Here is a 15229-nt window from a genome sequence, read left to right as displayed (position 1 = left end):
ATGGCAGTTAGTAGCCAACAGAGCCTATTTCAGCAAGAAGGAGCTGTTTCATTCGAAATGTCTCACCATGTTAATGCTCTTAGTGTACAAGGTAATCACCTTGCTAGCCCTCAAGTAGATATACCTCAAATACTTGCGTTCTTAACAAAAAAATGGTGAACCCTTAGGTGCACTTGGGAGAAGAATCCTCTTTTTCGTCCCCTTCAAAAGAATAGATGATTCCGTAGCAGAATCGAACACTTCTATTGCATTAATGACAAGAACGGTACTTTGTTTATCGACTTCGATCAGGTTTCAACTGAAGAATTTGTTCATCCTCCTACAAGCACAGCCGACATTTGGAGTAATTTCACTTGTCAGCGCTACAGTTGCGCGCGAAGAAGCAAGAAAACGAATCAAATTGGGGAAAACAACAGGACTGACGACATCGCATGCTCTCGAAAGCGAAGAGCTGGGACTCAACACTGCCGCCCAGTAAATTCTTTAATTGGTTATTGAGCGGAGTAGAAGGCCATCTGAGTGGCAAGAAAGCACCAGTTCTGAGTGGCAAGAAAGCACCATAGTTCCAATATGGACAAAGACAGGTAGTCCAGCAGAATGTTCAAATTACAGTCCCATCTGGTTGCTGTCCCATACCATTAAAATTCGAATATTCGCGAAATCGTTTAAATAATCGTGAATTAAGTCAGTTTGTTAAGAACTGCGGAATTGCTGGCGCAATGCACGTTTCCTGTATTGGGAGAAATATCGTCCTCTTTGCATTGTATTTCTGGATCTGGGGAAAGCGTTTGACCGTGTACCACACGAACTCATCTGGTATGCTCTGCGACAACACCTAGTAATAGAAGAACTCGGACACTGGGTCCAATTGCTCTACCACGATCCGAAAAGTAAAGTTCGAAGTGTGGCGGGTGCATCTAAACCGCATCGTCTTTCAGTCGGTGTTTATCAAGGAACCGCCCTCTCATCACTCCTCTCTGTTCTTGTTTTGGACACTGTCACGCGGGAGATCCAACGTCCAGCGCCCTATACACTATGCAGACGATGTTTTCCTGGCTTCTTATAGCAAAAATGATCTCGAGAAATTTGTTCTAAAATGGAATGATCGGCGCATGCGACACTGTTTCAGATTGAATCTGAATAAAATAGATTTTTTGACGATCGATCCCCAGGAAAGAGGCACTATCACTGTCGGTGGCATTGACCTGTCCAGAACTGAGCGAATTAAATATCTCAGGTTAATGCTATCATCCATTAGCGCAGCTTGGATGAAGTGGGGTTCCACAACTTCTGTTTTCTGTGATCGACGTATAAATAAAAGTAAAATCGACCGCAGTACCGTATACCTTGCCGCCGTTTATAATTCTTAATGTTGTCCGACTATAAAGGACAAATAACGGCGCCTCATGTTGTTGCGTTCGACAAGTCGAATAACATGCCTCGATCACATCCGAAATGAGAATATCCGCGATCAATATGGGGTTGCACCAATCGTGGAAAAATCGCGAGGAAGGCGTCTTCGATAGAGTGGTTATTCGTGCTAACGAGAATTCACTTACCAAGATTGGTCTGAACATCGAACTGACTTGATACGGAATTGAGAGCCCCGCGACTGTATCGAAATCAGGTCTTTGACAGAACAAAATAGCGCAACCGATGGAGGCTAGCCTAGCTAGAAAAAGAAGGTGTAGTTCAGGAATTTTTTGTTCCTATCAGGAATCAAGTCGCACTTTCTACTAAAAAGTATTTAATTCGATTCTTCAGCCTTCATCTCTACCGCTCAATAACACGCCTTTCGGACGTAGGTTGCAATGGACGAGTCACTTAATCTATTTGAGTCTATCTATAAGGGCAGTATCTATGGTAGAAAAAGAAGACGTGGTAGACCCTGCCTGAGATGGAGTGATGGCGTAGGACGCAGAGAGCGTTTAGGGATACGGAATTGGTGGACTGTTTACTAAGGCAAGCCTAGACCGGGTAGCGGTTGTTGCACCGATGATGATGATGAAAAGTGAAACGAGTTGTCACAGCTTATGAAATATGCAGGCGGGCCTTTGTCTCAACATCGCGATTTAAAATATCTGATAACGGGGATATACGTTGCTGTCGTCATTCTTCATTGAAAGTGTGATGACTTAAAAGGACGTACAAAAGTAAAGTAGCCCCACTGCAGAGAACTGTATTTCTGGGGGTGCTATGATCACGACATTCTGCGTAGCTTTGGAAGCATTACTTAACTTGTTACAAATCTATGTAGAGCACAGAGCAGCGTTTACATAGCATTGGAAGAAATGTTGAAACAACTGAATTCAGTTGTTGGAATACCTTTTGATTCTCGGATCCTTATACATTTGTCTGGTAGACGTATAACAGTACCCTCAAACGCGCAAGAAACTAGGACCAACCTGCAGAATGCATGGCGATATATACTGAGAACTTCTATACCGGTGACTCAAAAACAGAACACGGCTCCGGAGCAGGAAGGAGTCTACCATACGAATAAAAACGAGAAGTTGGTTTTTCTTTTGGGACAATAGAAAATTGTCATTCTGGCTGAAGGATATGATCATAAGAGCAGTAAGCGTGGCAGGCACACCGCAATCTGCAACGACAGCTAACTAGCCCCGGGTGCGTTGAATTGTCCCTGGAATACCTTGAAAACCATTCTGGAATGCAAAACTGAGTACCTGACCGCTGTGGTGTGGAGGCAAAATAGAATGTCGGATGCGTCAGCGAAAGAGAGTTCAATTTCTTCTGTGCCGTGACCGGAACTAGCTTTTGGAGTGTCATTACCATTGGCTAATGAAATTAAGAACAAGTTTGCCATAAGGACAACTGACAGAGCCTATACTACACTTAGATACACCCAGTCAGAATCAAACAGACATATTGCAAAGTTTATCTTGTCGAAAAGCAGGAAGACTTGCAGAAATATTGTTCACACTCCGACTTGGCCTAAATCACTTGCTTGACATATTTTCAGAATAGGAATTCTACATGATATGATGATATGTGTTCATGGATAGGAAGGAAGGATAGGAAGCTGAACTCACAGAACACTTCATACTTGTATGTGAGTATCTATAAGGGTGTGGACACACCAAACATCAGAGTTTTTGTACTGATGTAGCGAACCATTACGATCTAAGTGCACATCAACCCCTGAAGGTACATCTTTGTTGGAAAGGTTTCTTAGTGAATTTTGCTTTCTTATGGTGTAACTCAAATCAAAATTTGCTAAAAAGAGGTTAATGGATCCATAGAAAATCTCCAATATTTTTCTGTTCAGAATGTCTTGCAAGATTATTTACTTGCTTTATAAGACGTAGATATAAATATTATCGTTGCATATGCACGCTAGCGTATACCATATACGAGTATGTACATATGGCCGAACATTTATCGGTAGCCATCAGATCATGCACCACATTTCCATTTCTATCTATGGAAGAAGATCCGATATAAAAATTGCTTCAATCAAGCTCAGGAATCTACCATTTGCTCCGCATACGACCATACATTTAGTATTACATATAAATTACAAGAGCTACAGCACTTGTTCTTGAAAGCAAATGCAAACTTGGGTCTTCATGTAATGAAGAAAAGTGAAGAGGCGTCCACAGATATGGTACGTTTTCTAGTGAAGTTCTACGGGCGAGACGCGCTGAAAGATAAGAAGATAGAGTCAGACGGGAAGGTAGACATCGGGACGGACTGGCTTGTATTCTGCTGTACGAATAATGGGGAAACTCATCACCAACGCGGTCGGGTTGATGACGCTATGCAGATGACGACAGTCCACATCCAAGAAGACTCAAGCTACTTACTCACCAGGCTGACTTCACTGGCGAAGCCTACGCTCGATCTATATACGTGAGTAACATGTATGCAACTAGTGAGACAGAATCCAGGTTGATCATGCATTCGAACCAGGCGATCAGGTCTGAAGCATGGGGCTCGGGTCTTAGAGTCAGTCAGAATTTGGTGCTCGATCAACGCGTCCACTAAAATCCAGTTAATGTATCTTACCCCTGTCAAGTGAAGACGGTAGACCTATTGTATTTCGTGGTTCCTATTCAGACGTGATATGTGTAAACTATAAGAAAGTATACTAGACGTTAGTAACCACTTTGCAAGGAAAGCAGACGTAAATTTGCATTACCCACGGCGACTGAAATTGAAATATCCGAGTCCCTTGATCGCCGTGCACACATGAAGCAGTGTTTGAAACCTGTCTAGGTCCGAGGTTTCCTTGCTCAATAAAGATTTTCCCTTGCTGTGATCTGAGTCGTAGGAGAACGACTGAAGAATTTTCGCGTTGATGATGTTTATTTTGTGAGCCATCGCATGTTATACCGGTTCCGTGCAAAATATCCAAGTTAAGTGAAGATCAAGTGTTATAGTAATTCTTTTGAGCACTGTACGTACTCCATATTTGTGAGATACATTTTTACCTGGGATAAGGCGCGCCAGTGGATAAGAAAGGAAAGGTAAGTGAACACATCGCCCTTCTCATCATGTGTAGTGTAGCATACTATTGAAGGCGAGATTAATTGGCAACTAGCGTTTCCCTTTCATAAGAATTAAACGATCAGCAACAGACTGGTTCGTCGAGAAATTCAGATATTTTCAGATTTAGCTTTGTTTTTCAAGCCAGACGAAGGGGATCTCCGGCAGATACGAGAGCAATAAAAAGGTGGAAAGTGACATGAATATTTTATCTTGTTCCATTTTCCGTTGTTTACGTGCATTAAATAAGTAGGCACCTTGTTATCTGCACCACCAACCATAATGGCTTTACAGCATCCTTTTGTTTATTGCTGATAGCAAGGAACACCTGAGTCTGTTTATTTGAGAAAGCCGGCTTACGTATTTTGTATAAATATGCCAAGCTTAGGTAGGTGACTTGTTGGGGATTTATTTTATGTCCATTGAAATGCGTGTGTTCGCATTATATGTATATGTATGTCATTGCCATTGCAAATCACTTCCAATGCAATTAATTTCTTCTTCGGCGTGATTCGGATTTGCGGATTCTGTACAATTTATATAATGGGAGCACATGCAGACGCTGAAAAGTTTACCCTTTATATCTAATGAACGCTACTATGTTAAAAATAACTCTTTACTGTGTTATGGGGCGTAGTTAAAGGAAGACCAAAGATGTAGAATAAAACGGCGAATGTTACATCTACCTATGTATCCATGGTTTTTTGTTACACCATACAACTGAATGCTTATCACCATTCTGTCTATTTGTCTACCCTCCTGTTCGTAATTTTTTTTTACTTAAGCAAACCGATTTAAGGCGCTGACTATTTTCCTGAAACACGTTGGAGTAACAAGGCAAACTGGGAGAGCGTGGCTGCGACATACGGCTTAAGCCAGCAACTGATTACTTGGTACCCTGGCGTATCCCTCACAGCAGGGGGTGCCGGTGTCATTAGTCCAAGGAAAATGTACTTTGAGCCAATGGGCAGGTACACTAGCATATTCCAGGCGGAAATATACGCCATAGACAAATGTGCCTCCTTTAATCTGCAAAGGAACTATAGAGCCAAGCAGCGATCAAGGCACTTAGTTCAAACCAGGTGAACTCTAAACTGGTATGGGAATGCCTTCAGAGACTGAATACACTCGGCTCGTCCAACAAGGTCTGGATACTTTGGGTTCCAGGCCATGCTGGGTTGGAAGGCAACGAGGCAGCGGACGAACTAGCCAAGAAGGGAGCACGGACGCCTTTACACGGGCCAGAACCCTTCTGTCGAATCGGAAACGGTTTCATGGCTATGAATCTAAGAAATAAACAGGAACGGTTGAGGGAACTATACTGGGCGGGCCTACTAGGGATGGAGCAGTCCAGGGTGCTTATTGGGGGATACGAACCCATACGCACAAAGGATTGCTTAAACCTCACCAAAAGAACCTCCGAATCATAGTGGGAATTCTCACTGGTCACTGTCGGCTGAACTATCACCTAAGGAGGCTAGGGATATCTACGGACACTGTTTGCAGGTTTTGTGAGGAGGAAGACGAAACCTTTATACACGTCCTGGGACAGTGTCCGGCACTTATGCAAAGTAGGTCGAGGGATCTCTGGGAGAACACTTAATACCAGATGCAAAGCTGAAAGACCTGGAAGTAGGGAACATACTAAAGTTCTTAACGATTATTGGCCTGCTTGAGATACTATAGGGCAGAATAGTTCTTCAGGGACGCAGTGCGACTTTTCCTTAACAGAATAATAATAATAATTTTCCTGCATACAAAATCATTATGTAAAAATGCTCTCTCGCTGAATTCAACCTTACGAGATATTAAAGTATGAATGTCAGTAACAAACAGGTAGTCAGAAAGTTTCAATTTAACCATCAAACCTTAATTATAACTCGAAAAGAATAATAACACTGATCTTCCATATTTGGAAGGCGTACTGTGAGGACTATAAGAGAAATTTCGAAACTAACTTGCTATAGAAGCGTCAACTAGCCCCCGGGTAGGGATTGACCACATGGCTGTGACCTTTGACTACTCAAATCGGTATATATTAGTTTCTGGAATGTGCGCACGTTCCTCGATAGCGGTTTCGTGGGCCTCTGGAGTTTCCTACAACCTGATCAATAATTTCAGGTGGATAAGATTATGAGGTGAAAGTACTCCTCTACTTTTTGCGGAACTGTGTCTTCGTACGCTAGGAAGTCTAGTGGTAGTAGACGCGGATCCAGTGTCAGACTACGGAAGGAGATTTGCTGTAGTGCGCTCTCTTAACATGGGAACTGTTTTCTGATGGGATCTTGACTGCAAGATTCCGAGTTAGGTTAAGGAGCATCACAAGTGTGCATACTTTCCATGAGCATAATTAGATGCAGTTCAGGGGATCCCATTGTGATCATGATAACATATTGCTCGGCCAATAATTCTGAAAAGTTTGTAGACTTTGACTTCTACAACTTTCACTGCTTCGTCATCCGTAGGACACTGTTCGACCATATGTCGCGATTAGCAATAGGCTTAAGAGTTGTCTTCCGACTGTGCGTAACAAAAGAGGTGCTGACATTGGCTCTGAAAGGGACCAGGGTCTAGCTTACCTCTGCTTGATTGTCACTACTGTAATTGCTGTCGGGAGAACAGAGCATCGACTCCCTAAATTCAATACGAATCGATTTGGCGATTTGTCCGTCATCTAACATTGGAAAAAGTTTCTTACTGGGCGGACAATGCAAATATTAAACAAACAACCGAAAATATTGATGAGCATTTGGCTGCCGTCAAAAGCATCTTTATTTCTGGCGCGGATGAAGTTCTTATCGGTATCAGTAAAGGGCGTTACAAGACTTGGCTGACTGCAGAAACGTAGAGACAGCTGCAATGAGCGTAAGAAGCTAAGAGCTTTATTAATGGCGGCGAGTGGGGATAAGCGCGACACGCTACTGCTTCATTACCGTGGAGAAGTACGAAAGTGGAGCTTAGTGTATGTCGTGACGAAAGAATTCCCACATTCATTGGTGAGACAGGCAAAAGCCGCCACATTTACCACCAATTTCGCCACCTATACCCGGCAAACGAGTTTTCAGTTTGTCGTATGCCATTTGATGTTCCCGTGATAGACGTTAATAGAGTAGCTGGACAGGATAATGGAGCACTTTACCTCAATTTTTACTCCTATAATATCCGGTGAAATTCTCTCATTTGTAGATGATCTGGCAAGTCGTTGTAACATGCGGATTCGGATTATCCTTGAAAACAGAAGCCAAGTTATCTTTACCATCAACGCTCATCAAATGTAGTAAAGCTATCGGCCTTTACGGCCTTCTTTCAGAACTTTTTTGTGCAGCTCCTGCAATCTTCCTAGAGTTGTTATTTCCACTAATTCTTAAATTCTGGGAATATAAGATCTTTCTTAGTGGTTGAAAGAAAGGAATTTTCATGGAAATTTCGAAAAAGGGGGTTGGGGGCTCTCTTTCTGTCTTGAAGATATAAGCTAAAATTATCCTGGAGCGCATCAAAGAATACCTTGCAAACTTGATCAACAGAGAACAGATTGGCTTCCCCTCTGGATCCTCCATTATCGCCCTTTGGATTATTGTGAAATAGCGTGTGGGTTGTAGATTACCCGTCAACCAGCTCTGTATCAATGTTGAGATAGCTTTCAATTGCGTTAAAGAAGGGTGCATGTAGAATGTTTACGCACGAGAGGCATCTGGGAGAAATCAGTAGCTATTATTAGACCGACATACGGCGCAATATTTCAAGTGCTCCATCGAGTAAAATCTGGGAAGAGTTTAAAGTTAAAGTTCCACCAGGGTTACATCTTGTCATAGATATTTTCTTTTTCCTTCTCGTTATCCGTGAGGTACTGCCTTGGGTGAAAAATGTAGAAGGCTGCAATAATCGATATATGCTTTTCTACTACACCTATTTACGCTGATTACATCTGCTTATCCCCATGCCAAGTCATTGATACTGGCCAAAAGGCTCTAGATTTGGAAAAGCAGGCAAGTATAGTTGGATTTAAGAAAAACACAAACCACGCCAAAAACGGAATGTACATCGCCTTCTTCCTATTTACATTAATGAGCGCAATTGTTGAACAATTTGTATATCTATTATAGCTAGGGCTGTTTCTGCGAACGAAGGCACGCAACTTTTCTTTTTGAATAAATGTTTATTATTTGATTCCAACCATTCATTGGAAGCTTCAATACATTTCAGTTATTAAAACTTGTTATATATATTGTTAGCATAACTCCATGCCATTGCCGGGAATTTTCCGTTGAATCGTTAAACTTTTCTATATTTTTTTTGTTTTTAAAGTTTTTCAAATTACCTTAAAGAGCAAATTTTTAGGGAATGGTGATCAATATTTTCTTATTATATAAAAAAGAGCAACACTAAACTCATGCAAGTGCAGACACCTTTCCGAGATTCAGGGGGGCAGGCCGATGAGATAAAATTCTCCATTCTCCAACCATTGTGTTGGGGTGACTTTTCCGTCTGCCTAAGTGTTTATTAGTGGAGAGTGAATTTCTTCCCTATTGTCCTGATCTGTAAGTCTTTATGGAGATCGGCGCACACTGGAGCCTTTACAGGGCGCTCGTGCTCAGAACTTCAAAACCATATTTTTCGTGTTAGAGTCTTATTGTAAATAATAAATAATGGGATAAAAGCATGGATAAACTATAAAAAGACGTAATTTCGCATAATATATATGTTTGTGAAACGCAGAAATTTGAAACAATAAAAATGAAAAACCTTAGAACATTTAACATATTTTCAAAGCTTGGTTCAGTTGTTAGGTAAAGTAAAATATTAAGATAAGGATTATTTCAATAAAAAATGATTATAATCAAAAAAAAAAAAAAATAGGAAAAAATAGGAATGTATATTTAATTCCACTTGATTCTTTTTAGAGCCAGTAATAAATTTTGAATCTAATTAGGCGGAATCATCAGAATCCGTGATTTGAAGGTCTTGTACCGAGGAAGCTGAATTATCCAAGTCCACCCTTAACATATTGTATCACAAACATCCCTATCGAATGATTTCCCTTTAGAGTTGGTAGTTTTCGCAGGTTAGTAATAAAGGGATCAGAAGAAATTAAGAGTCAATTGAAAATGTCTGTAATATTGTGAAGCCTTGAAGCCTTTCAGCTAAAATGTTCCATGTAGGCCTTAAAATCTTTTTTTCGGGCTCCTTGTGCTTCCTTGCTAAGCTATCCGATTGATAACAATGCGTGCGAAATAATTTTTAGGTCGGACTCGCTAGTTCCATGCATATAATCGTATGTATAATTTGGCCGTTCCTAAACAATAAATTTTGTTTATTTATATCGAAACCGCTTGAAATTGTTTGTAGAATCATATAAAACCGTCTAGTAAGTTCTTTTTCAACTCCAGAGATAGTTGCGGATTCTTCGAAAATTCTTGAAAAACTTCCTGACTACATTCCCATCGTTATTATTACTTTATCCAGGTTTTGGTTGATCGATTATTGCCGACATTTTTTTCCTCAATTTTTCTTGAAGGATTTTTTTGTTGTTCTCAACAATACCTTCGGTTTCTTTTGTGATTCGCGAAGATTTAATCGATAATTTATATGTTAGTTGCAGTAAAAATTCAAATGCTCTTATCCATGAGTGTAACATTGACCAAACGACAAGAAGCCATCATTGACACTTCGGGATAACATTTGTTGTAAGTTGTTATAATCTGAAGATCGCATAAATAGCATCGGAGAGAAGATTTAGTCTCATTTAAGGCATTGCATAATTTACCATCGTGAATTTGGCTTTATGCGCCACAGATTATTCTTTATCATCAATCGTTATTGTTGTCAAGTTCTGATACGAATTTTTGTTTGTACTGGGGATGACTGGAACTACCATCGAAACTCGACTAAACTTCTAATTATATCTTTTTGAACTGACAGTAGTCGGCAGAATGGTCTAAAATTGATTGTATCGGTACCTCAGCTTCACTTTCTTTTAACGAAATGTTTTCTGGATAACATTTTTATTTTTCTTTTTGGACAAGTTTGTAAGGCGGGAATATTGGCTTCGCATTACTGCGGATTACGTTATATTGTTTTTTTGGATAATTCAGCTGCAATTATCATAGACAGGACATCAGTTACTGGCAAATATGTTGACTTTTGGACGTCTTCTTCTTTTTCTTCAGCCTTTGTCCCGTTCACAAGCGGGGTCGGCTCGTCGTGATCGGCTTCGCCATTTGGCTCTATCGAATGCCTGATCTGGGTGCAATCTCGAGGCTTTCAAATCCCCATCCAGCGTATCAAGCCCACCGTTGCTTAGGTCTGCCTTTTGGTCGTTTACCATCGACTTCGATGTTCAGACCAATCTTTGCAAGTGAATTCTCGTTTGCACGAATTGCGTGACCATACCATCGAAGACGCCTCTCTCGCAACTTTTCCACGATCAGTGCAACCCCATAACGATCACGGATATCCTCATTTCGGATGTGATCTAAACGTGTGACGCCACTAGTCCAACGTAGGATCTTCGTCTCCATTACCGCAAGACGCCGTTCATTGTCTTTTATGGTCGGCCAACACTCAGAACCATAGAGAGCGACTGCACGGACGACATTGCGGTAAATTTTAGATTTGAGACGTTCGTTGATACGTCGATCACAAAGGACACCAGTTGTGGAACGCCACTTCATCCAGGTTGCGTTAATGCGTGAAGCAATTTCATAACGCAGCTCTCCATTGGCTGATAGCGTTGACCCGAGGTATTTGGACATATTTATCTTTTATATCCCTGCCCTCAATTGCGTTTACATAGCATAAGTTAAAACATCCGGGTGACTTTCAACATGCTGCTATTTTCCTATGTTTCGTCTGCACGCTACTTGCTTGGAAATCTAATAGCGGCCGACCGCAACCACCTCTTGAATGTCGGTTAGTTTAAAGTATGCAGGACCCTTCTAGCCATCTCTTTTCTGTTTGGAAAAGTCGGTCCTTCTGTCTACTTATCCACTTTAATTTCGATTTAAAATTTTTTGAAGTTATGTTGTGCGGATTCAGGCAATTAACTTTTGACGTAACTTTTTGACAAATGACCTTCCAAACATCTTCAAATGATATTCGTTTATTCGTTTTGAGAATGATGGGGTCCTAAGTCCGCATCAACTTAATGCTTGACCGGACCAAATGGGGAGCAACTTACTTCCTCTTTCCTGGTCCACGGACCCCTCGCTTAGGGCTTGCACCCAAACTTTTCAAAAAAGTCAAGCGATGATGGCTTTACGGTTTCTTACAAGGGTAGAGGCAAATCGTCAGACGCTGCCTCACCTCTGCCCTGGGAGCAGCGTGACCGTAGTGGCTCGCAGATGTTGAGTGCTCCTTTATATAATTCGTAGAACACGACATGACTACGAATTATATTTCAGCTCTGGCCAAGCTCTGGTCAATAAGGCGGATTTGCGCTCAATATAATTCGTAGTCATGTCGGCGTTGAAGAAATACCAGGGAGCACCGGATATGCATCTCATAATTTTAGACTGAGGCCACTGAGGCAGATTGGTGTTGGATGGTTTGGCAGTGCCCCATAGTCGAATCCCATAAGTCCACACAGGCTTAAGCATCGATTTATAGATCAACAATTTACAGTTTACAGAAAGCGATGATTTCTTGTGGCGCGGCAGGATTCGCGGCATTCTTTCACTTTTTTTTTGAAATTGTGTATTGAATTTTGTTAAATACGAGAACTTTGTAAGATACAAAAAACATGCCAGAAAACTATTTCAAACGTACCTGGTTTGTTAATTTTACCTGGAATTCCGGACGAATTGTCTAGATATTATTAGGTTTTCATTAAAGTGAAGGGATAAGCATCGGTTCAACTTGGAAAAGAATACAAGCTCCTAAAAACCCACGTTTAAGCTTTTGATTTTTCGCCTTTATGTGCCATTTCCAGGGGAGTCTTCTATAAAGGGTATTTAACGTGATCCGATTGGGGTATAGCGGTGCTTTTGATCTTCACTTGAGAAAGATTTCCTTTTCGCAAAGTGAACGTTCCTTGTAAGCACACATACAAGGTAATGAATCGACCTTTAATCCTCCACATCTGAAGCCAGTTTCCTATTTCAGTTGCAAAGAAGCTAGTTTGGGGTCTGCGAGTGAACTTAAGATTGTATGGTGTAACATTTTGTTGAAACGCTCAAGCACTTCATCGATGTCTATTTGCTCGTTAATCGAACGTTCAACGAAACATCATTGATTTCTTTTTTGAATCTTCGCCAATTGGTGGATTTGTTCGTCAGTCCAGTTGAGAGTTATTGTACTTACTCGTAAGTTTGCACCGTGGTAATTAGAGGAGAGTGGTTTGACGATAGCTCGTAAATTGCTGGTACCATTGTACATTGATACGCATTGAGACCCCAAAGTCGATTAGGTCTGGAATTTTGTTGACATGAAATGGCCAGTAAGGAGGCTGACCTGCTAATATCTGGTCAAGTTGGCTGCTTGATACTGCCTCATACAGTTCTTTACTTTTAGGAGAAACCAACGTTAAACCCCAGTGGGTACGCTTCGCATTGAAATTTCCAGCGGCGATGAATTTGTTCTCTAAAGTCTTGAAGAACTGAGTAAATTGCTATCAAGTTATTTTATGTTGCGGGGGAATAAACCGATGATATGACAAGTTCCCCTGACCACATCTGCATGCACAGCGAGATTGCTTGAATGATATCCTTATTGGTTATGTGTGTGTGTGTGTGTTTGTTTGAGGTGGGGGAAAGGCAAAGCCTCTGAGCACTCAGATCTTAGTGGCCCATTGTACTCGATTCTCCCGGAACGTTTATGTATCGCAACGGAATATCAGCGCCAAAAACCCGATGTCTGATACGTCCATGGGCACATAGAAAGTGTTCCGTGGATTCCACTTCCTCATTCCACGATGGACACGGTATCATCTTGGATAATTCCTGTTCTGAACAGAGGCCCAGCTAGTGAATTATGACCAGTCAGAATACCCACAATACGTCTACGAATCTTCCTGCTTTTCGACAGGATAAACTTTACAGTATGTTTGTTTGGTTCTGTCAGGAAATTTTGGTCTGTCTAACAGCATAAAAGCTTCGCTACCTGCCATTATGGGAAGTGTGTTCCCAGTTTTTGATAGGAGCATCAGCCAATGCGACTGGCACCCCAATTGCTGGTTCCGGTCCGGACGTGAGAAAAGTTGAAGTCTCTTTTGCTAAGACATCCGAAATTTCATTTCCCTCTACACTACAATGACCAGGTATCCAGAGTAAATCCATAGTATGCATGTTCAAGAGGTAGTGAAGATTTGCGAGCCTCTGGATTCAACTCAACTTTGAATAAGGGTTGCGATATTCTGTTTTGATTCATTATCACGCTGGCGGATTTCAGTGCATATCCTATTTCAGTAAGTTTCTCTTTTATTTCATTGGGATCAACTTCTAGTTCAATGCCCTTAATCACAATGCACAGGTCTTTACAGTTCTTAAGCTGGTATGTGCAGTATTATCGTTTTTCCGTAGCGAAATCCTTAGTTATTTTTCTAAATCTGTCCTCAGAATAGATTAGTATTTTCGTATCGTTAGTCTCTACCTTTTTGATGGCAACAATTTGTTTTTCCCAAGTGTTGATTATATTTTGCCCACCAAACTTTTGCTGCTCTTCTCCCGAAGGGACATCGGAGGAAGTTTAGCTTTAGTGGTCGTTTTAGCTTCTTTATCAGCTTCTGGTACTAAAAGTTGGAATCGATTTTCATTGTACTATCATCCATCGTGTGTTTCGAAACTTCCTTAGCGTTGCTAGTTATTTTCGACGATTGTAGAGTGCATCGCCTTTTAATAAGGATCACATAGTTCATTATTGCCACCAAACTCATTTAGTTTGCTTTTTGTGTGCTTTGGTTCTAAGCTCTTTCGAGCTATTAGCATTTCTAGAAATTTATCCTGCGTAAACTGAATGTTGAATTGTCCTAGGCTGCTGTACAAGCGCGGTTTGCCAGGGGTTAAATGTTCTTTCTTTTTCGCAGTTTGCAGTTTCCTAGTCCAATTTCAATGTGGACAATTGGTTGACTTCCTTTGAAGAAATTTATCATTCATTCTTCAATAATTATTTTTCTCTGCACTGAGCTGGACATTAATTTGCCGTTGGCTGTATGTGTCGGTGGCTACAAGCTGGAATATCGAATAGAAAGAATCCGATGACGGTGGTCTGCATGGCGCAGTGCATTACTTGCTGCTACATAGGTGAAGTATCGGGTCGTACCATTGGGGTATTCTGGGTTGAACGCCGGCGTACCGCCCGATACCCCTATCCTTTTTGAGAAGATGGCGGAAGTGGCCGTGGATAGATCACACATTGAGGAAGGGTGGCAAATCCATTGCAGGTCATGCCATGCAGTGGAATCGCTGATCCAGACGGCAAATACCTTTCTGTTTGCCTAAAAAATGAAATTTGCCCGGAAAAGTTTACCTCTTTTGTTCAATGTCACATTTTGATAAACATGAAATGCGCAATGTGATTATGCATTAAATAAATGGAAGCTCTCCATAATACCTAATCCACGCACTTTTTTCTTCTGAACTAGTCAAGTAGGATAATTGATGGAAGCTTTCTCTGAAATTCGACCCTGCCTTAAACTTCACAAAAAGACAACAATCGGCCAAACTAAATAATATTTAATTTCGATTGTATGGCAAAACAGATATAGTTCCTTACATAAAGAAGTGAC

General features: G+C 41.1%; 1 protein-coding gene across 7 annotated transcripts in view; it reads left to right on the top strand.

Annotated features, from left to right (window-relative positions):
• The window catches only part of LOC119656541 (serine/arginine repetitive matrix protein 2), a 134501-nt gene that overhangs the window by 18585 nt on the left and 100687 nt on the right, over positions 1-15229 (top strand). Inside the window, exon 1 of one of the 7 annotated variants that reach the window (XM_038062889.1) lies at positions 3956-4490. The exons of the other annotated variants lie outside the window; for them this stretch is intronic. The gene's annotated coding sequence lies outside the window, so the exon portion shown is untranslated. Of the gene's footprint in view, positions 1-3955; positions 4491-15229 lie in introns of those variants that run through there. 7 annotated transcript variants of the gene reach the window in all.

This window comes from Hermetia illucens, chromosome 5, assembly GCF_905115235.1.
Source record: "Hermetia illucens chromosome 5, iHerIll2.2.curated.20191125, whole genome shotgun sequence".
Taxonomy (NCBI): Eukaryota; Metazoa; Arthropoda; class Insecta; order Diptera; family Stratiomyidae; genus Hermetia; species Hermetia illucens.
The sequence above is the reverse complement of the archived record's forward strand: the minus strand, read 5'-3'. Positions and strand labels throughout refer to the sequence as shown.